Genomic DNA, 22,769 nt, shown 5'->3' with positions numbered 1-22,769 from the left:
TCGGGCAAGTACCATGATTGCCATCGATAGCTGCTAGTTAGGTTGGTAATCACAACAATAGTTATCAATGGAAGAGAGATCCTGGCTGTGAACTTGGCTGGGATCTCCCGCCGAACCCGAAAGCTGTCGGAATGACCAAACGAAGCACTAAACGCCTCTCGGAACACACAGCTATACCATAGCCTCGACAAGCTAATCTCTTTCTTTGTTATGACTAGTTATTTAGAAGGGGCTACTTAGCGGGGGGTTATGTGTAGAGTAAAAACTAAGTGGGCGCTTGACCACCGCAGGCAGCGAAGCTTGGGTGTCAAGGAGCTGAAACGCGATGAAAGGACAAGCAGACAACGAACGCAATTAACACCTCTCAACCAGTCTCCAACCGACAAAAGAAGACCGATACAGCACGCAGGCGATTGTCGCTTTCTATCGACAACAGTTAACGTGACAAAGCAGTTACGTATAGGTCAGAGATAGCAATAGCGAGACAAACGGTAGATCAATCTTATACGTGTCTAGGTCTATGGCCATGTTATTCTTATAGCCAGCGTACATTAACTAGAATCGTTGCTGTTTTCGGGTGCACCCCTTACAAATGAGTACACGTACATAATTCGTCTTATCATTGCGGTTGGTATCGTCGTTGTTGCGCCGCTTCTGCCGTCGTGTTTCCATTCCTAGTCGTCACCACGGGCAGCCACATCCACGGATGTTAACTGTGATTTGTAGAGCCTGTTGCTACGGGGCAACGAAGCGCATGGAGAAACTGTAGGGGCGAGAATGGGGGCGGGGGGGATAATTAGTAACATCCAGCAAATCAAATAGGGAGAGTAGACATAAACATACAAACAGATTAAGCTCATAGCTGATCTCTGATCTTATGGCAGCCACCGGCACCACTGTAAGGTTGCTGCTAGGCAGGGGTTTGAACCCTTGCCGTGAAATCGCTCGTATGGCTTGTGCTTGTGTTGTGTACCATGACACGGTTAGAAATAATATATCTCCTTGTGCTACTACAACAACTAATACCGCATACCATATTTTTAGATCCAACGAAATCATGTTAGAAGGTAGAAGGACTGCAAAGATATGAACAGAAAATAGTCCAGAAAGACAGAGCGAACTAAACTACATACCACTATCGCTAAGTTGTTAATTGTGAAGTTCCACTTTTCTACTTATGGACAACACGTTCGAGTCATGCCTTGTTTAGCGTCAGGTCGTCGGAGAGCTCGGTTTGTATCAATGACAAGGAAACAACTAACTCGTAAGCCAACACTGGATTCTTCGGTTTTGACACAACGAACACGAAGCATCAGTCTCCCGGTTTTCCCACCAGTTCTGTTTCTTTGTGCTGTTTCCAGTTGATAATAGGAACGCCATTATTCAGCGTCAAAGATGATGTGGCCAAAGAGGTTCACTACGTGACCCGAACCGAATTAAAGAACAAATTATTAATAATAAAAAATAAGAGATTGCATTTAATTTCGACTTAAATGGTGAATTTTCAGTTTGTGTGTGCAGTGCGAAAGATGACGGCACGGTCCAACCAAAATGCATTTCCTATATGTATATGAACGTAGCAGGTATTAATGCAATCAAAGATGTTACTGTTGTATTTTTAGGAACAACTTATTTAGAGGCGCAAAACACCATTATTGCTATTTGTCTTATTGCTCTCTATTGATTATTCATATTTGTTACTAATACTTCGTATCTCATAGTCGTGTCGGTCCTATAGCGGCGGGTTAGCATTTGAATAGCGGCTGAATAGGCTGACTACCAACAATTCCTATCCTACTAAACTACTATTTCCAAGCCACCGCACATGTGCGGTGGCTTGGAAATAGTAGTTTAGTATCATATTTGCAGTAATTGCATTTGTTACAGTCGTTAAACAGTGGACAGGGCACCGTCATGTCGCACTGGCTTGACACGGCGATCCATGATCATACGAACGGGGTTCTACCTTCTCCACCAATAAGAGGAGCGCGTGCGCGGAAGTCTTCTACGTTCGATAAATTTCACAAAAATCGATTATAGAGATCACTTGCTTTTCTGCCGAGCAGATTTCTTAGCCTATGTTCCCTATAGTTGTGACTTCAAGCCGATTCTCACTTGACCTACAACCCTCATCCGGTTGGCGCAGCATCCTGGCATTAGATCGTCTATTTTTCTCACTCGCCTAACGAACCCTGTGCTGGTGGAGACTTGCGCTGGCTGGAGCTTCTTAAACGTCACATTTGCTGCAGGTGCTGGTTGAAAGTGAGACCAAAGCTCCATCTCTACTTGGCGCTGAAAAGCGAAGAGAATAAGAAGTCTTCAATGGGCATCTCGGCCGGGAAATTCCCACGCCAGTCAACGGTGACTGACCCCCAATAGTGAGCTACCCCTCGAGAAACGTTTTGGTTTAGTGCTACTATTGCAGTTGCTGCCGTGCCAGGTTCTAGTTACGGGCTCAGTAGCCAGTTTCTCACTTTTTGCTCCTTTCTGTCCATATTTTCTCAAGTAGGCCAGGAAGTCAAGGACGGGCGGTAAAACGGACGAGGATGGCTATTTGTCTCGGCAAGAAACAGAACTACGTTCGGCTACAGAAGAAGGAGAAGGGGCAACAGTACCAAAACAAAAAGTAACGTCAAGTACAAGCATCGCGCACCAGCAGGTCCTACGATGTCAAGTTGAGGTACAGGACGGATGTGGGGAAAAGACGGGCCATGGACTTCAATCTTTGAGCGACCGCTATCAGAAAACACTAGTCTCGCCCCGGTAAATGGACCAGACTGAACATCATGAATCATGACTAGCCTCGCATCTCGCTGAGAGCGGCATTTCCTATGCCTCTCTGCGGCACTGCGTTCCTCGGCGGCAATCCCATCTCGAGCGTAACAACGAACGAGGCGATGCAGGATCGGTCGCTTGTTTCCCTGGTAGCCAAGGGCGGATCCTGCTGTGGTCGGTAAGTACTTGTCGCAAGCAAGTGCTGTTTACACGGCGAATAGCAAGCGGAAAGCATGCCGCTGACAAACGAATCGACCTCGCAGATCGCTTGGTCGATCGGGTTTCGAGGACTGACACGAAGCAAAAAGGGCTACTAGTAAGAGGCCGGTGGCGGGTGGCGGGCGGCGGGCAGAGGCGACAACGAAAAGTCAGTAAACGCCGCAACAGGACAGAAAAGTTGCGACAAGAACAAAGGCCCTGCCGCACGCCGAACGCTAACACTAGTCAAGAGTAGATTTACCGCGGCTTAGCCGTTTATACGCCGGAGTCATGACCCATAATTCACAGAAGTGTCGCCGCTGCTGGTGCGGCGACGGCAACTCCTTTTCTGCTTTCTCGTGTCGTACAATGACGCAGAGGGGTATGGAAGAACTCTGTTGTTTTGCGATGCAAACAGATTCGCTTCTTTCGCAGAGTTAACAGTTGCGGACAGTCGATATAGGAAAAGAAGATAGCCTGGGTAGGTGTAACGTCCCTTCTTACTTGGCGCTAGCAACAACAGCTCATTGCAAATTGCGGCAAATCGCCAGCCATAAATGAATCCATGTGGCTGGTTCGTTTGAGGTACGGCGATAGTCGAAGCGGCCAAGGGTCAAAATTTTGTTCACGTTCTTTTCCTTCTTTCTGACTCTCGGTTCTAGTATTAACGCATGATGCCGCTCGGACCCCAGGCTTCCTCTAGCCTTCCAACCACTTATTCCAACAGGGGTTGTTATGGCAAATGCAAAGATAAACAGACTTTTCAATCTGTACGCTTAGAGTTGAATATTCCAGTAACAGCGCAGACAGTGGTTTCTTTGATTCATGCTAAATGACTGTTTTGCCGCCGACGCGAGACGAGACAAAGGACATTGGCCTGTCTAGGCCGTTTTCGCATCTTACCAACCTCATTTTTGCGCGTTATGTAACGCCGTGTACCCGCTAGTTAACTGAAGAAGATGCGAGGACGAACTATAGTGTCTTATCCTATTCGGCCCCTCTGTTTTCTGCATGTCTTCATGTGCTTGATCAGCCTGACCACTGCGGCTGACAACAACTTTCAGGACAGCAATATGATTACATAATACAGGAATACACATAGACTAAGATAGCTGGATGAATGTCAGCGTAAGATGACATGGCAAAATTGCACAATAAGATATGATAATGGCAGCCACAGAGCCGGGACGACGGCGTGACTAATGCACATGTCTGTGTGCGTTACCGCACTGAGCGATGAACAAGAACTGGACTGGTTTAGGTTTCAGCATTAGCAGACGATGATAGCGAACGATTGGTAAAAAGGACGAGAGGTTCTAAAAGGGAAATAGGTGCTGATAAGGTTATGCCGCTGCCGAATTAAAGTAGAAAAAACATACAAAATAGTATTCGTCACGAAGTTGACGAAGATAAACAGCTAAAACATCATTGAAAAAAAAAAATTATTAAGAATATTTATTCAATTGTGTTCAAAATACTACATCATAGAACATTCACGTAAACAGCAAGATATATAATACTAAATAATACACTGACATTATTTATGGCAGATTAAAGTCGCCGCTGCGTACAATTAGCAACATACGAAAAAACGTGGGGCGGATTAGAAGCATCGTCCACCGGGATAAAAGTATCCATCCATTGAACGCTAGAAACTTCCTGGTGAGAGGGAAGGGAGTTTGTGCAGTAGCCTATTACCTGCAACTCCAGTTATCGGGTAAGCTAACAAGGCCGATCGAAGGGATACTATCGCTGGAATTCGTTCAAGCAGCGTTACAGTAAGGACAAAAGTAATTAGGACAACAACATGTTCGTTGTTATTTTTAGGACGGTTATTGTTACTGTTACGCGAAGTTTACAAAATGCAATAAAAAAATGGGTGACAATGGCTGCCGGTGGGTACAGTATTTCCAATGTCTGCCCGGTCCATTACCTTGTGTGGATGTACGCATGCACAGAATAAGAAATAAAAATTATAGATATCCATTTTCAAAAGTAGAATAGATGTAATCGACGATGGTGATGTATGGATGATATCATCTTCGTTGTAATCGTTTATTTGTAAGCCACATATGTGCGTTTGAAAGAATGAACCACTCAGTGTTAGCATGGAAGTAAATACGAACGGCTCGATCCAAGTAGACGGGCGCGAACGGCCCCAGCAGGTCCCTGATCTCATCATTGCACTCCTCACTACCCGAAAGGGAACAACCAAGAACCATGCGAAGTGACCCAGATTATAGATAATAGACCCGATGAGCTGCAATTGCTTTTCCTTCTTCTTCATTCATTGAGGTATTTTACCTCCGGCCGTTTTCTTTGCCAAGTAGATTTTTGAGTAAATATCTACATTATTTAGGGGGCGAAAATGATTTCATATTAACCTGACATAACATTCAGCTTAACTTCATTTTAAATACATAAAAAAATAAAACTAACCTATTAGATTGACCTATATGACTCCAGATGATAGTAGTATCATCCACAGTACATCGTAGATACAGGTTTAGCACCAAACAAACACGAAAACACTTCAATCATTAATGCTAGTATCGGCGTTGGCGGCGTCTTCTAATTTCTCCCAGACGCTGTCACCCGACCTTTTTCTGTGCCACGTTCAAAAACTTCTGCCCCTGCTGAAGTTACTGACATCGTCGGCTTTATGGAGGAGTGATACAACTCACGCAATGCAAAAAATAGCAGTATTCTATCGTGTCATGCTGTCAGGACGGATAGGCGTTTCGATGTGGTTTGTTAAAAGTTACAGCTGAGACAGCACATGGAATGGCCACAGACAAAATTTTGGCTAGAAACATTTTTGTTCAATGGCTTACTAATTTTACATAGCCTAATATAGTGTCGTTGCGCTGAGCCAAGTATATGGGCGTCTTAAAATTACTTAGTACAGGAGCAGCCCTCTTATCCAATGCCTCTCTAACCTTTGGCGGTTGCGTACTGCCCTCTATTAAAAGTCTCGCTTTGCGGCCGCGTGCAGGCACTATATCAAAGGATAAAGGCTGACTGTCAGGCGGATTATACTCTTTCTATGTTATCAGCCAATTTGACAATGGGACTCTAATGGACACGCTGAGATTCTCAAAGGAGCAGCAGTGGCCCCACGATAACGCAATAGAATGAGCATCCAGTACAGTTTGGGTAAGGCTTAGATCGTTTAGGATCGTACGCCCAGTATTATCGTGACAAAACATTCTTTCGAGCGTTTTGTCGCTGTTTCGTGACCAAAAAAGTGCCTGACAACGGGTTAAGGTAATAGCCGGCCAATACAAATGCAAATCTATCGCTAGCAATCACATAGCAGCTATTACGGTGTAACAGTATAGCGTTCCTGCAACTTTATTCCTTAGCAAATTATTTATTAAGCCTATGTCCATAAATGGGCACAATTTCTCGTTGAAATGCCATTGAGCAGCGAAAAGCGAACGTATAACAGTCAGACTCCTTCAGTTTATCTACACACACATACATTATTCGTAATGTGTCTATGCGCATAGGCAGTATGTTGCGTTAATAAGGACGCTACGTAAACTGCAAAGTGACTTATCTGGAAGGTTTCGGTTTTCCTTGGGGGTAGTTCAGCTGCGTCGACCTTCTTCAACATGAAAGGCAAGCATGCACCACTCTCGATGTCGAAGAGGCTCAAGTTCTCTATCGCTTTATTTAACTTGCTTTTTCATTGTTGCTCATTCGGCTACAACTAAACATTGTTATAATACAGGTCGCAGAATTTTTATCAAAGCAGACCGAATTGTTACCCCAATGTTCATTTTAGTCATTAAACAGTTTTCCATTAACTGTCCCTAAATGTACTAAAGAACAGCTGAGAGTATCGACTGTGTTGGGCTGCTTCAATTAAAAAAAAAGGGTAACAGAATAAACCGAGGCGTCCTTGCGACGTCGTAGCCGCACAACGTCAATTTTTTTCCCGCTCATGCCAATGTTCGATGAAGAATTCGTTGCGTCCAGCGAATAGAGACTTCGAAATAAAATGAGGACGTTATTACAGCACATCAGAAGCGACGCTCTACTCCTTTTCCCTATAGACTCGCTCAAGCCTATTTTCTCCTCTTTGATACTAGCCCTCTCAAAGTATCCATTTCCTCCCAGCGGTTCCGTGCAATATCTATTCAATCGCCACTGCAGTCAATTCGAGTAACTTACTATGACGGCTCGAAATCCACTTGGTCGACTTCTTTTGTGGGCGTCTCGCTAGAAGAGGAGACAGCGAGGATAGGGACACGGACCGGGACGGGACTTGGCCTTTATTACTCACTGGACCGCGGAGGCGTCCCCAATGATCAACGTCCTCATTATTATCATCACCATAGTGCTCCCTAATTCGAGAAATGCCTGGCTCACGTGACGACTGTTAGAAGCTCTTTTTCTTTGTAAACTCCTACCGTCCAAATCGCGTAACAGAAAATAAACCAATTAAAGAGAGACACATTGAAAAAAGAAATTCTTCACAATACTCGCTGGCATAGACATTGGCCGCGGAAGGACTCTTTCGCAACCGCTACGAACGGGCATTAGCTTTGAAGCTATCCAAAAATCGTAGAGAAACTATCTGCCAGCCATTTTCCTCGAGGCGGGTTCATTGGGCAGAACTTTTTTCAGAGGCACCACGGCTTCCGTTCTCACTGTTGCCGCTGCTCCGTTAGGCAGCCGGCCAGAACAGACAGGAATAGTGAAAGAAAAGGGGAAAATAGCGAAAATGTAAAAAAATAGGTTTTAGTTTAGTCTAGGATTCAGTAAGTTAGACTTCGCGAGGCTGCCACTACCTTCGCCAAAAAGGGTCTAGCTTCCACAATTGTCGTCTGCTATGACTACTACTACCTCTAATATAGCAGCATCTAACTAACAGGGGAAAAACCATGATGTTTCTAAAAATTGCCCGCCAGCTCCCGGCAATAGCCGCACCAACCCGCGCAAACTGACAGGAAACGGACATTCGGTAATATCCGGCGATTATAATACCATCGTTAGTTTTTGAAATTTTGCTTACTAGGAATAGCAGTGGTTCTTATCGTGTTAACGAAGACAAAATACTGACGACCCCAGGTCGTTTGTTACAAAATATTTTTCGCCTTTTTTACATGTGTACACCTATGATATCGAGCAAGTGCGTATATATATATGTGTGTGTGCGTCTAGTCGTAATTTCACTATTTACACCACTCTTGTACGCCGATATCAAAACCTACTATTAAAAACAGGCCGAAAAGGACACAGTCAGGTAAATATACCACCCGAAGGCAATCATATACCGTCATGTATATGATCGCCTTCGGGTGGCGTATACTACAGTAAATAGTTCTACTAATAAATCATAATTTAATACTGATTCATGTCTTTCGCCTAGCGTGATAGATTGCGGCGCATTGCAAATGTGAACGCATGTTCTAAGCGGTCAACTCGTACATATTTTGCCAACTTCGTGTGTCATTCTTACAGAACTTATTTTTCAATCATGAAACGAAAATTATTTAAAAAAAAAAAAACATCTGCTTTTAGATAATCAGACATAAGCCGTTTATCTAAAACGAGATATTTGCTACGCAACTGCTGGCGATCGATAGCGTCTCCTGTTCTCTCGCAGTTTCCGTACTTCTGAACGCGAAGTATGAAGTCGCGGCGCAAGCTTTTGCTAGTAAAAAAAAAAAAAAAACGCGGAGTCGGACCGCTAACCGTATGAGTCGACTGAAGTCAAAAATCTAGTGTTTCGTTCTATACAAGGCTGAATTCAAATATAACAGGAAGCAATGATCTACATGTATAGGTGCATGAAAATTCGGGCACTACCCCGGCGCTTCAGGTGTTATGTCCGTATTTCTCGCTCGCCTTTCTGGCAGACCTATTCTCCAGTAGCGCCACCATCGCAAAACACAGACCGCCTAATCGCTAAATACCGTCAAGACAATGTGCATTATTAAAGCATTGTCTTTCAATTACAGAGGAATACTCAAGTGCGACGATACGACGCCGACGCCAATGGCAGAAAAAAACAACCGGGTTAGAACAAACCGCGTTTATGAAAACGGGACAAAGTGGTGCTAAATGGCAAATGAGAAGGCTACGCTAACTGCAATAGTCAAAGTAGCAGAAGCGTCCTGAAAGCAGTCGCTGGGCCTGAAAAAAGGCAGCTACCGTTGTGTTGTTATGGCTGCTGCCGCGAAACTAAATAAAGAGCAAGATAACAGATAGAGCCAGGGGGAACACGGTAGAACCACGGTGTGGCTACGGTAACGAACATTTGTCTTATTTGTTTTTTTCTTCTTGATTTTTCAGTGTCGCTAGTTTTCCGTTAGAATAAAAACGGAAGCGGTGGGCCAGACACACATACGCTTCGAATATATATCGCATTGTGGCAGCGAATAGGCCTTAATGACATCTATGCATACCTGGATTTGTTGGCGTCAAGGGCCAAGGACGAACGAACGAACGAGGTAAAAGCGAAATCAGCACGCGCATAAGCAACAGCCACCGATCCCCTTAAAATGTTAACTCGTCCTTTTTATCGCTTTTTTTTGTATACTAAAACGCCAGGAGCTTTCAAGCGTTACCATCACCAAAACCGCTTTGCAGATAGTAACGTATCTCGTTTGCTATTTGCTTTACTAACCTATTTATCGTGGCCTGCTAATTTACCATGTAGCATACTTAGGTTGACCTGAAGGCCAGCGGTTTCTTAGTCAATTTCCGACCATATATCTACCAGCACAGGATACATGCAGTTGGATGCGCGATTTTCCTGCGTTAGAGACGGCCTGATGATGCCAACCTGAAAAGTAAGCTTGTCCCGAGCACTGAGGCCGATGGCCCGCTGGCGCAAAGCGTCTCAGCCTCATTTTTACCTTAACGAGGATACAGAGAACCCTAGCCATGTTTTATTCCACACGCTATGATCTACACATGGTCTTTTTTCTCTTCGATTTGTTATGGTTTTACCCGTTTTTTCCAACTCTCCCGTCCAGTGAGCTACTAAATGAAGCAATTAGCAAGACAATGATTCTTGCACCTCTATCAACTATTTACAGTGGTTGTTTCTGAGGGATTCACATTCGAGCCCAGCCAAATACTCCGGATTGCCATTGGCGCCAGCTGAAGTCTTAGGTAGACGTGTCATGCCAGCTAACCATGCAGCAAACATCGACATAGTCTCTGCTAAACGCAGGCCGCCTAACATGCCAGAGGCTATCGTCATTCGGATTCTGTATCAAATACCACTCATCTGTCGCTGCCGGTACCGAATCCATTTCCTAACCACCATTGGCACTCGCCGCGCGTCCACAATAGCCGTAGCACAGCTGTACGCTCTCCAGCGTGCTATGTAGAGAAGGCCGGAACTACGAACGCATGAATTGACGACTATGCCTGGCTATTGCTATAGTAAATCTACCTACCTGCTTTATCCTGTCTGGCTCTTGCCTGAATAACATGGCGCAGCGTGGCGCTCTCATAATGCCTAATAGGAGAGATGGAAAAAGCGGGATAGCGAGCAGTCGTCGTACGTTGGCGGCCACGAAATGAAGAATGTCATATGTTACAACGCAAGAAGTATACTGTACTTAAGTCAGTTGCTTAGCTAATGGAAAGCAAGTTGGGGAATTGAGAAAAGGGGCCAGGTTCAGCTTGATCTCCCATAGTTTGGTGCCATGTGCGTACGACATACCATACCACCATGCGTTAACACAGAGCTTGCCAGTGAGCAGTGGCTTTTTCTGAGTTACCAGCACCTAAGGTTCTGCTTTTTAGGCTTCTAGTTTTAGGCATAGGCCTAGCGGCGCATTCAGCAGTGTTGCATAATGACAGGCAGCTGGTAAGACCCACCAGACGGATACTTCGTTCTCTGAATACGCTTTGAAGCTTAGTAGACCGGTAGCACACAAAGCTGGTTGCAGAATCGGCGTTGTAAATTTAGATAGACCCACTACCCATTATTCTTCGGGGCAAAATAGCATGAAGGCCATCCTCTTTTGATGACTCTAGCAAGCATCGATGGGCACCTAGAAGCAGCGGACTGTGTTTGTTACAACGAGATAAACTATTACCGGATAATATATATATGTATATATATACATGGACGTCTGTTCATTATATATAGCAATACCCCTTGCAACAAGCATAGCCGTCGCAAAGATGCAATCAGGACTTCGATATTGACGCCATTTGGTTCTAGACTTACAAGTCAGTTTATCTTGAAACGTTGTCCTGTAGTACCTCGCCTCCATTTCTACGACACCGCGCACGTATCTGCACAACTATACCGCACATGGCAACGGCATTCAGTGGCAGCCGCGGGAGTAGTAACAGCCTTCGAATAACTTCAGACGCTTTGGCAAGACGTAAGAGTGAATCAGTCGGTAATGCGCAATATCGCTTTCACGCCTTTTCTTAGTCTTCCACCGTCGCACCTTACCGCACGCGAAACGTAAACAACATTCATATGTCAGAGAGTCGATCAGACCGTTGTTATGAGCTAGATGCTAGTGGGTGTCTCTGTGGAGATATTCAGTCATTAATGTGCCATCGAATGTCTGTCGATGAAGTTGTGAAATCGTCGTTACAATCGATGATTTCTCCAACATGAAATGAACGGTTATGAGCACGTCAACTGACATTTATGTTGCCTAACAGTTGAATAGAGATCTCACCCTGTTATAGTATATCTTCATTTCCATTTCAAGCCGAAATGAACTCTTTTCTATCGCCAAACAAGCTGATATTCAAACTAATATTTTTTGTGCATTCGACGAATCCGGCTATTGTGGAGTCTGTCGTAGTTTGGTGTCCAGAACTGTTCGGATAGGATGGGGGATAATGGGGGGTAATAGGGATGGATACATGTATCAGCATAACTACCAAGTTCAACTCACCCGTTTTTGATTGAACAGTGGCGAAGGGATGAGGACTGAGAGCGTATGCTACCCCGGTAGATACTTCCTTTTTAACGCCTCTTCTCTGTCCCCCCCCCGTGTGTCAAAAATATTGCAGACGTCGGACCGAACTGCAAATGGCACTCTCCTTTAAGCAATTAGGGAACGCATTGCGGAAGCCCGACGAATACTGCTAGCTTGGTATAATGCTAAACAGACGTTCGAGTTATGAGTGCTCACGTTAGCGACTGTGGAGTAACATAGCACCATAGCAGGCAACGGCGCCAGACCGATCCGCGCACTCTGTTGCTCTTCCGCTGATACAAACGCCACCGCTGACTCTGCATTTGCGTAAAGACAGACGGAGCTTCCACTAATTATTATATGTACGCCTTGTTGCCATACATCCCGAAACTTTAGGCCAATCCCAAACTCTGTGCTACGACAGTATCAGCGGGAGCAGCAGATCAGCCGCTCTGGATCGTTCTTGCTGTTATTCATGGGTACGGCGCCGCCCTTCATAAACTGGTGACTGTAGAGGTGCTGCCCTTCTGTGGAGAAAGAGACACGTTCGCAAACCGTGCACACATAACTTATCCTGCAGAAGTCATGTCTTTGTCTCCCAGAAGTATCGGGATCCTAATCCAGTATCATAATAGACGTATGATGGCATAGCATGTCCCGAAATGTCATCGTCGCCACCTAACTTTCAGGTCCTGCTTGCAGTAAATACTTCTCTATACGCCGGCACATTCTGTAAAACATAGAAAATAGTACTTGCATTTTTCCACTTAATTTGGCCATTATTGATAATGTTGCAGCGTTCGGTTAGGACGCATATCCGTTGATCGGGGCGCGCGCTATTATTTTTTACTATTTGTATATATAGGGGTCGTCGGCCGATCCATTATTAATATTATTATTGTTGCTCGTTATTTTGTCTTAGTGTCATTAACAAATGTGCACCTATAAGATCAAGGGGAATTCAATCAGTGTCATGAGTATCTGATCCTCTGATCACTGCGTCTGTCAGATTAGGCTTTTTATACCACCTCGTCCCTGTAGCAGGCCATCTGTCCCTTCAGCTTGATGGAACTAGAGAGAGAGCTAGCTTGCAGTATCAGTGGCTGGATATCTGACTCAAGATAATTTAATCGAGCTGGCTTTTCCTTCAATATACGATGGTACTATTTCACTCGCTTACAGATGCCGGTTCAAAGTAGATCAGTTTCTAAAAATGGTAAAGATTACCCGAAAAAGAAAGGAATAGATACCTTTCTAGTGCACTCCCGTGACCTCAAATGCCAGTATGGACAGAGATTTCGTTGATTATGATCGCGACGATCTACAAAGCTTCTCCGCCAATCTTTGTTGAGCGCTAGGCTTTGTGGAACCTTATTATTTTATGTTTGCTAGACGGCTGCTAGCAGTCGTATGTACAGTTAAAACTATTTCAATTAGACATTTTGATTGTGAACACTGCCTCGAAGCCCGCCCGAAAAAGACCGACCGGACCGCATATCAAGCGAAGCTCTTCTAATAGCAAAAATAAAAAGCTCGCGTTCGCCCTTTGCCATCTTGTGTGTACTTTCCGAGACGAACGTGCCGAAATCGTACCATGATATCGTTCTGCGAAGGGTCAGCGTCTGAATCACTGACCAAAGTGGCAGCAGGGGCAATACATTTTTACAAACATAACCAAAGGTTTAAATTTAAATATTCAACGAGGTGTTTTACGTCTATGGTCACTGATGTACGATATCGATTAAATAGAGATAATTAAAGCTATAGACATTTTGAACACTTGTCTATAAGCACCCACCTATACGACGTGCCGTATATGTTGAAGTGGGGTCCCATTTTGCCAAAGAACGCCCACGTGTACTCACCAAGTGCGAACAACTAATATCTGGCTAGTAATAAAACTGGCATGTTCTTTCTATTCAAAGTTCTGCTAAAAGACCTCTCGAAGCAACTATCTTGCTAAAATCAGTAACAAAATATATACCGCTAACCAGTTTTGAATATAGGACAGTTAAATTCGATAACTACAGAGTGTATAAACGCTTACTATATATATTTTATCGTTGTTTAAGTATCTGTTAAACTATCATTGCTGTGGCACACGCTTGCCTCGTCAGTATCCTCCAAGCAGAATAGTCCATTGGACATTCCCAAGCGTTTATTTGTTTCGTCGTCCTAATGTTGGCGGCCCCCTAGGACCTGTTTATTCTACATGTAGATTCCCAGTTGCGCATGGCATTATTTCGTCTTCTAGTTTTAGATACTACGTATGCAGGTAACTCTATTGTTGTTCTTGCTTTAAATGGCCACCTTCTTTACTTTTGTTACCGTTTCTGCCGGCCGTAGCCAAAAAAGGGGTGCCGAATCGCATAACAAACGTCACTGATGTAACTGTGTTTCGATCGACGCAGCTTACCTTGCAGCTGGCCGATGGTGCCCTGTGTCCGGGCTGTGGAAGCTACCCCAGGTACCTTGGTGAAGGTCACGGCTTTGTGGGCAATAGTGTCGTCCAGTCGACTACGCTTTCCTAACCTAGACCTACTTAGTCAAACTAGGTGAAATCTAGCTGGCGATCGTAGCACCTGTAAGTAACTTGGTAGCCAATCTAAAATGACGAAATTTCATGACCGTTCGAGTTCTCGCTTAAGTTTGGTGACGAGATCGCTACGACAAAATATTTGCTGCTGCTGCTGCTGCTGCTGCTGCCGCATTGGCTGCGCTCCAAGCTATTGGACGATGCTACGCAGATATAACGCTACCGACCTAACAAGCAAAGGGTGCAGGTGTGGACAATGGCCTGGCCATTGACACATCGAGCTCGTACTCTAGTACGAGCGTTAACAACAGCTGTCAGGTGGTCGAAATGATGAGATGAGCGCGCGTCACGACAGATGTCACCATCGTGGCTCCCGCTCTGTTCGCTTCCAAATCGTTGTTACATAGGCCGACAGAGACCAGGTGTAACAAAGCAATGCAACCGTGGATGGGCCACTAACTCGTCTGTCCATTCGAATAGTAACACAGAAAAAACGAAAAAGAGAGAGAGAGAGAGAGTTGGTGACGATGTTATGAGGTCTTGGAATGAAAATACACTTCTTTCTCCACTTTTAGGTTCTCCGGTCCTTGTCTTCTTATCTGTCTGTATAATAGTGTCTAGAACTATGTCTATCAAGCGCGTTCCGGCTCGTATCGAATAGGCACTGTCGATCCTCGTAGACACTACGCAAAACGATCTCACTGATCAGCTGATGACTAAGACTAGTGCAGCCAAAACACGGTTCAGTCAATAGTCACCATAAACGATTTTGCGGCCTCCTCTGCGTAATTTGCGGGCTTGTCACGTGGCATGGACAGGGGAATATCCCCAATTGCTGTGAACTGCTCCCGTTCAGATAAATGAATGGCAAATTTCGGACCATGCCGCTCAGTAGAAGAGCATCATATATCAAGCTGCTCTATATATAATACCAATAGAGCATTCATGAAAAGTAGCGCCACTAGAACGCACTCACTTAATGGGGTACCACGTCAAAGAAGGCACCTATTCAGGCTGTCTGAGATAATCGTCTTATATGATGCTGTCGCTAGCACACACCACACATACGAAGTTACTTCCAACCAGAACAGACCAAAATAGCTTAATCGTTAAACCATATACTATATTCGACTGCTTTTACAACACTCCCGTAGCTATAACAATGTTCACTGCAGTGGCAACTGAAGCCCGTAACTTCTTAGCTTCGCTGGCTCACACTTTGACACAGTTCACCAATAACCACGATCGGTTCCAAAGTAAGCTTCCTACGCAGAGCTGAGTTCTCTTTATTCTATGAAGCTTCGGGCGCTGCTCGAAACAGCTAACGACGGTTTAAGCGTAAGATATCTGATTGTTGTTATGGGCCGGCCCCTGCATCATGCTGTCCAGCGTATCTGGCCCTCGTTACTCTTACCACACGCGACAGCAACCGCCTTCTGCAACGGCTCTCGTCCATCACTGGCAAGAAGCAATGCTAGCTAACGGATACATAGCGACATATATACATTTACTAGACGTCATCAAAAATGGCAACGATGGTGCGCATAGAAGGCAGAAACGATGCTGCATTCAGCAGTGGCGGCCAGAGTCAGAAACCCGCAATGAAGGAAGACACGAAAATGGGGTTAAAGTCGAAGGCAACAAACGACGAACGCGAATAGACTCACCATAACGATAGCAGGAACGGCGGGGGTTGCGGCGCGAGAGCGTGCGCAGCACCAACATCGACGCAGCAAAGAAACCAAGCTGGATATCGCGACGTGAGCACGGCTCTATGACACAAACAGTGGTAGAACAACGGTAGCAGTGGCTAATAAGCGTAAAGCATCACTGAAGCTTCATCGCATCTGGTACAGCGAATCCTATGGCTGACTGAGATAGGCATTTTCAAAAGTCAACAACGATGACAACGAATCAACCTATCTAAATCGTGTGAAAACGAGGCAGTAGCGCAGTTGACCCCAAAACAAAAAAGACGAACGCGAGCGCGCACACCTCAACGAAGTTGAAGACCAAAGCGCCCGCCACAAAATATTCGGCCACGGTCACAGTACGCGGCCATAACGGCGGCGGAGGACAACGTCGCCTGCGGTTCGCCCCACATGGCGCAAAAACTAAATGAACAAACGACGGCGAAACCCAATACGCTAATACCAGCGACAACACTGCAGGTGTACCATAACTGTTCACTTGTGCCTATACGCAACTGTCTAGGGGCACTAGACCTAGTCTTTAAATGCCGTCTTGCAATCTGAGAGAGTCCATCTTAGACTAGATATATTCGATCATACATTTTTGTGAACAGGACAAATTTCCTAGCCCTTCATCTTCTCACATCTCGCATTTAGCAGGAAAGTAGAATCGTTTATTTGACAGGACAATCGAGCTCGAATAGTGATTTGGATCTCATAGAACGTAAGCAATGCCATTTAAGTGTACATGTCAACACGTATAGGCTGCTACATGTTCTAGCATAGGTTCATGCGCTAGTTCGAATTATAAAAAATCGAGTAATCGTACTTAAGAAGATCTTAAAAAAAGATCTAATGAATTTGACGACCTTTCGATTTATTCTATTGATAATGATAGAATTGTCATATAGTCTATGATAAGGACGCCTTACCAGAGTGAGCTATAGGACGAGCGAATTTCAAGTAAATAGAAATACAAAATAATATGTACAAAGATGCGTAAGTTAGGCACAAAATCATTTTATCTAGATACGATTGAAACGAGTTTTGGCAATTCTAACAGCAAAAAAAGAACAATTATGTTAAAGCCATTGTAAATCAGCCTTTTTAACTTATCTTAGGATATTGTTTGACGTGATGCGTCGTGTCATCGCGTTCGTCGTAGCACATCGGCCAATTATTCAGGACTACCCTGGCGTCTGACCAGCCAGGACCCAACATTTTTTCATCGATTAACTTCAAAACTTTAAGCACTTAACAATTTGAACATGTAGCATAGCTTAGTGAATTATGAATGTAACCTATTTCTCATCAGTCTCGAGCACTGATGGGTCCAGGCTCACTACAGGACGTTGTCGTATTGACAGGCAACACGGAGCAGGAAGTAATGACTTCTTGTGACAAATGTTAACTTCGTGGCAGCTGTTTAGCTTTTACGTACGATCCAGCATATTTTTTAGGCCTGCTACTACTTCAGTCTGAGAATAAGTAGCCTGTAGTGGAAAGCCTGTGTTATATCCCTTATCGATATGTCGGGAAAATCGGGCTCGAATTAAATTAGTAAGCCAATGATTTCTGTAGCGGACGCAAAATTTTAACATTACCGCAATGCATAAGCTAGAGCTTATTTCGGTAGTGAGATCATAGAAGTCCATGCACTCGTGGCTTTCTATCGCGACCTCATTGGTGCATGAATGATGGCTCCATTTCCAGCAGTACCGCCCTGCACTTTTGAATATGTCCGTTGTTGATAGACAAATGTTGTGAAAGTCTTTTTCTTTTTGTTCTAAAGGTTAATCTCGTGCGTGCAACAAACTTTTGTTTACAGTTCAGATTCTAATGATGGGCAAATCTGGTGGCGAACAATTTTCCGGATCTTCAAAGCATCTCTGATTTGGATGCCATCCTATCATCGAACATCTCACCACATTTAGTGTTTGTCGTGGACCGCCTGCGTCTCATAATCATAGGGCTCTAACGCACGCTCTCGTACTTCGAATAGATATCCAAAGTTGTTTCGACGACTTTTTTTTTCTGCCTAAAAATGAGGCAAATGTTGAAAATGCTGTGCCCGAAATAAGAATATGAATTGTGTTTCAGGCGAGCCGATAACAACAGACCTAAGAATGAGCTTTCCAGTGAGAGATAGATCCGAAAAAAAAAAGAAGTAGCCTACACTAACGTACGTATTACTTACGTACCAACGTAACACATCGACCTGTTTCCTCAAATGGTTCAGTGGAAGTAGCTTAATAACTTGAGAACAACTAACGTCTACCTACCAAACCATTATACTTCCGATAATGAAATCCAGTTCTAGTTATTATCATTAATACGATTGTTTTGAAACGGTGACAACTCAGTTAACTGATTTATAGTTTACGCACAAAAACACCGATATACACATCATCATGTGCATACTGATGTGTAAGTAATCCTAGGTGCACTCACTTTAATCTCCCTACAGTGTAACACTGACCACTGGACAGTTCGTATACACACGCCGTATTTTTAGCGAAATGTCAACAATCAGTTTGTTTTTATCCCTTAATCTTTGGCTAGAGTTTGTATCCGTTCGCACATACAATGTCGCATAGAGCGGGCTGTAAGACCTTAGTCTTCACCCCTATTCCCTAAGTTTTTCCGTCTTCTTTTTTGCTGGAGGGATCGATGCTGCATAGGCGGCCACGCACACACAAACACACGTCATACGCACCCACTCACACACACACACACACACACACACACACACACACACGAGCGAAGCCTACCAGCTGCCGGCAGCAGTATGTCACCAGCCGCTCTCACTTGCTAGCAGCCCTAGACCAGCGGGAGCCGATACTACACGGTGACTGTTCACAGAACAGCGCTGCAGCATGGGCCGGCAATGTAACTAGCGGGGAGACGCGTCGCGAGTTGCAGCAGCACAGCCGAGGATCAGAGCTGGCGCAGGCGATTCTGCTACTACCGGCACGAACATGCAGTTATACCACTCAGCGCGTTCGCCGGGAAAAGAAAGACGGCGCACAACGATGGAAACGTGAAAGAGAGAGAGGGGGAGTCGGGGAGAGAGCGGCGGGGCGGAGACGAAGACGCTGCGACGGGCGCAGTCACGATGAAACAACCACCAACCACCGATTACTACAACACCAGAAACCGGCAGAAGAGCAGCAGACGCCAAAAAACCCAACGAAACAGGGACGGCGACAGCAGCGCGGCAACGGCGGCGGAAATTTTGACCCGCTGAACTGAATCCCAAATCCGCAAAGCGTTCCGACGATTTTGACGTTGTCGTTGTTATCGTAGCTGGGAAAGACGGTCAAAAAGACAGAAAAACAGGCTGACATGCAGAGGAACAACGTCGAAGGGATGCGCGATGGTAAATGGCGGCGCTGTGAACGGTAACGGCAAGTCGACGTCTGAGCGACTTCTGCGCAACTCGCAGAGACTGTGACTTGTTGTCAAGCGAACTGGCAGGCAGGCAACGAGCGCTGTCCGTCGAACGCTGTCGTAAAAAAAAGCTCGCGAAACAAACACGTTTTCTTCTTTCGTGTTTCGCCTAGACAGTGATCGAGAACGGCTGCGGCCGTTATAGCATTCTCTACTCGACCGAAGGCATCGACAATGCAGAAATCGCTGCGCAGCAGCAGCGGCGTCATCTGGCGCAGTAGTGGGCTGCTAAATCAGCAATGCTGGCCATGGACGAAGCCTGGAAGCGGCGGCAAACGCGCGGCAGGACGCTGAAAATCGCAGTCTGAGAATACAAAAGAGATACCTCGAGATACTTAGAACGTTACAGAGCGATAGCGGTTGCTGCGACAAGACAGTGACGAATAGACTGTGGCTGGCGAACGGCGGTACGACTGAAGTGGTTGACCACGGAGTGATAGCAAATATGTCGGCAACTGATTGCAAAGATTAGCTGGCAAATTCAATCTACGTCAGACTATTGGCACCAGTACGATACGATAGTAAGCAGAAAAACAGGGCTACCACAAGTGGCCGGTGCGCGACTCGTTCTGTCTAGCCGCTATTCGGTAAAAGTCTTTGTTGAAGCATTAGCAATTGTTACCGCGGCTGCCTCGTGCGGTGTCAGTTGCCACACAACAACGATGACCAAAAAATGATATTGTAATAAAATCATATTTGGTTAGATGATGGATAGCTATGTCACTTCGTAGTATCATGATGATAGGACAAATTATACCGCAAGATGTTACATGGATATGGTAGTAGCTAAGGCTTGGCATACGCCTGAAATGAGATCGTTTGCGTACAGTGGCCCATGCGATTCAGTCGTCTATACAAGCGCTCCTCGTCGAAATTTTTGCTCGCGTTGTATTTTGTCAGTGTCATTTTGGCCGACTTTTTCAGCCGATGTTCACAAATTGCATTATCCAACAATGTGCAACATTTGATTGAAGAAAAGCTCGAACGAGTCCGCTATAGGCTGCATACATCTAATCAACGTTCACAATCGAGTCGGAACCCGTTAGATGACGTCAAATAACCTTCATTGTCGCGGTACAGTAGACGGCATACGTAAATCTACTTGGTTTTCTTGTACACCTTCCGCATTCGGCGGTACTATGGACGACTACAGTTATGCTATAACAAGTTTTGTAATTGGTCGTCGAAACAAGTTACAGACTTACCAAACTTCTAACTATGCCATATATGGTATAAAGGTCAAGCGATGACAAATTATGTAGTTAATCAATTCAAATTCGGAACAATAACTGCCTCTATCAAAGGCACGTATCTCTGATCTGCACGGATCTGCAAACACATTTGTAGATCGTATATAAACAGTAGGGCGGACAAGTGAACAGTATGCAGTGGGAAATTTTCTAACTGTATTTTTTTTTCCTAACTCTAATGCAATGCCGTCTTCGGAAAGTTAATTTCCAGCCACACCTGATTGTGAAGTTTCTTAAACTTTTTTTTAACGAATGTATTGAAGCTCGCCTGCTCCGGGTGCCGAACAACTACAATTAAGCTAGATAATCGAAAATAGAGAAAATACCATTTATCCTAGTGAAGTTCTCGTCTAGGAAAACAAAAATTGTCCCCCAACAATATAAGGGTTTACATCTAATGACGGTAGTTGACTGTTAGATACAACCTCGCGAGCAAACTAGCGCGCGTGGGACACGTTCGCTTAAAGCGAAAGCAAAATCCCCGCGTAATGAACGTAAGTACGGCATTGCGCATATGGATAGGTGTTGATATGAATCGTACTGTGTCTGAATTGGCGCCAAACAGGAAGAACTATTCACGCATAGCCTCTTACGACCCCCACCGACTGACCCTTTCCGTCTTGCCCTTCGACGAATACAAATCGGTATACCTTCTTCAAAGAAATAAAGCCAAAAGTCACGCTAACCGATGCAAATTGTTAAAATATGCAAGTCGAAAAAATACTTAGGGTTCCTACACTTTTGCCATATGGAAAACGATCAAACACTCAAAGGATGATAGGCGTATTTCAAATTGACCAGCTTAGGAAACGGCAGTGGAGTCTATGTGGGACAACTCGTGCGCAAGTTGTACCAACACAATGGTCATGAACTTTATATATATATATACTACGGTATAATTTAACCTAACGATATGTTATCGTGTTTATTGCAATAATAGACTATATAAAGTCACCGTTTTCAAAAAACATACATACGGCTCGAGAGGGAAGGGGAGGGAGGCACATCTGGCAAAGAAGTACCCTAAGGCACATGTTTCATGTAGCCATGTATTAATAAGACTAGTACACATTAACACGGTCATCCAACATCATTTCTACAACCTATTCAAATATATGTAGATAACACTTTGTATATGTATTTGTATATATTCAGAAAAAAAAGGTTTCCGTTCTCTTTTTACTAAAAAAACTCTTATAAGATTCACCTTTTCCTGAGCGCTTCTCCTTCTTTCTGATATCAAAGCAAAACACATACTACACACACTTATCACCTCTTGTGGCAGTTTATAGCCTACGATGAACATTTCAATGCACAGAGATATGCTCATACACAATAGCAGACCAGAAACAGATACATACGCAGTCGATGGCGCTTACCTTACCAGAATAATTCGTCGGATTTCGCCTGCTGGCGACGGTTCTGTAGGCCCACCTCTGCTAGGCCCCAATGTCAATGTGAGTAGGCCCAAGTTTTTCATGTCGTGCGTAATTTGCAGATTCCCAAAGGACTGGATGAAGAGTCGGCCTAAGTCAATATAGTGACGTCTGTGAACATCTATGAGCCGACTTTCTCAACTGAATAGGAAGCTGGGTGGGGTAGGTAAGTCAGGAAAGCCAAGAAGTAAAATAATGGAATGTATAGTATAGTATAGAGAAAGACGGAGCAGCGTTCCGTCAACGACTAGAGTAAACTAGATAATGTAAATAGTTTACTCCCTACCAGGTAGTCTGTCTGCTTCACCTAATCGCTAGTACTAGCACCAGCAGCAGTCGTACAGACTGCGTGAAACGTACGCGTATGTGTTCAAGATTGTGACCAGGACGACAAAGCTGATGGAACAGGTAAAAGTCATGTGGCATGAAAAGTACTGGAACTGAAAGGGCATTTGAGTAGCTAATTCACTGCTGACTTCATTACACGAGGTAAACAGAGTAGAAGCAAGCGATAC

At 44.6% G+C, this 22,769-nt stretch overlaps 1 protein-coding gene across 6 annotated transcripts in view; it reads right to left on the bottom strand.

Moving 5' to 3' along the window:
- Hmgs (hydroxymethylglutaryl-CoA synthase) overlaps positions 1–22,769 on the bottom strand; it is a 130,402-nt gene that overhangs the window by 61,083 nt on the left and 46,550 nt on the right. The window contains exon 1 of one of the 6 annotated variants that reach the window (XM_022851431.2): positions 18,570–20,251. The exons of 4 other annotated variants lie outside the window; for them this stretch is intronic. The gene's annotated coding sequence lies outside the window, so the exon portion shown is untranslated. Of the gene's footprint in view, positions 1–14,307; positions 14,398–18,569; positions 20,252–22,769 lie in introns of those variants that run through there. One more of the 6 variants, XM_022851430.2, reaches the window with a different exon arrangement.

The sequence above is a fragment of the Varroa jacobsoni genome, unplaced genomic scaffold (genome assembly GCF_002532875.2).
Source record: "Varroa jacobsoni isolate VJ856 unplaced genomic scaffold, vjacob_1.0 contig00207, whole genome shotgun sequence".
Taxonomy (NCBI): domain Eukaryota; kingdom Metazoa; phylum Arthropoda; class Arachnida; order Mesostigmata; family Varroidae; genus Varroa; species Varroa jacobsoni.
The sequence above is the reverse complement of the archived record's forward strand: the minus strand, read 5'-3'. Positions and strand labels throughout refer to the sequence as shown.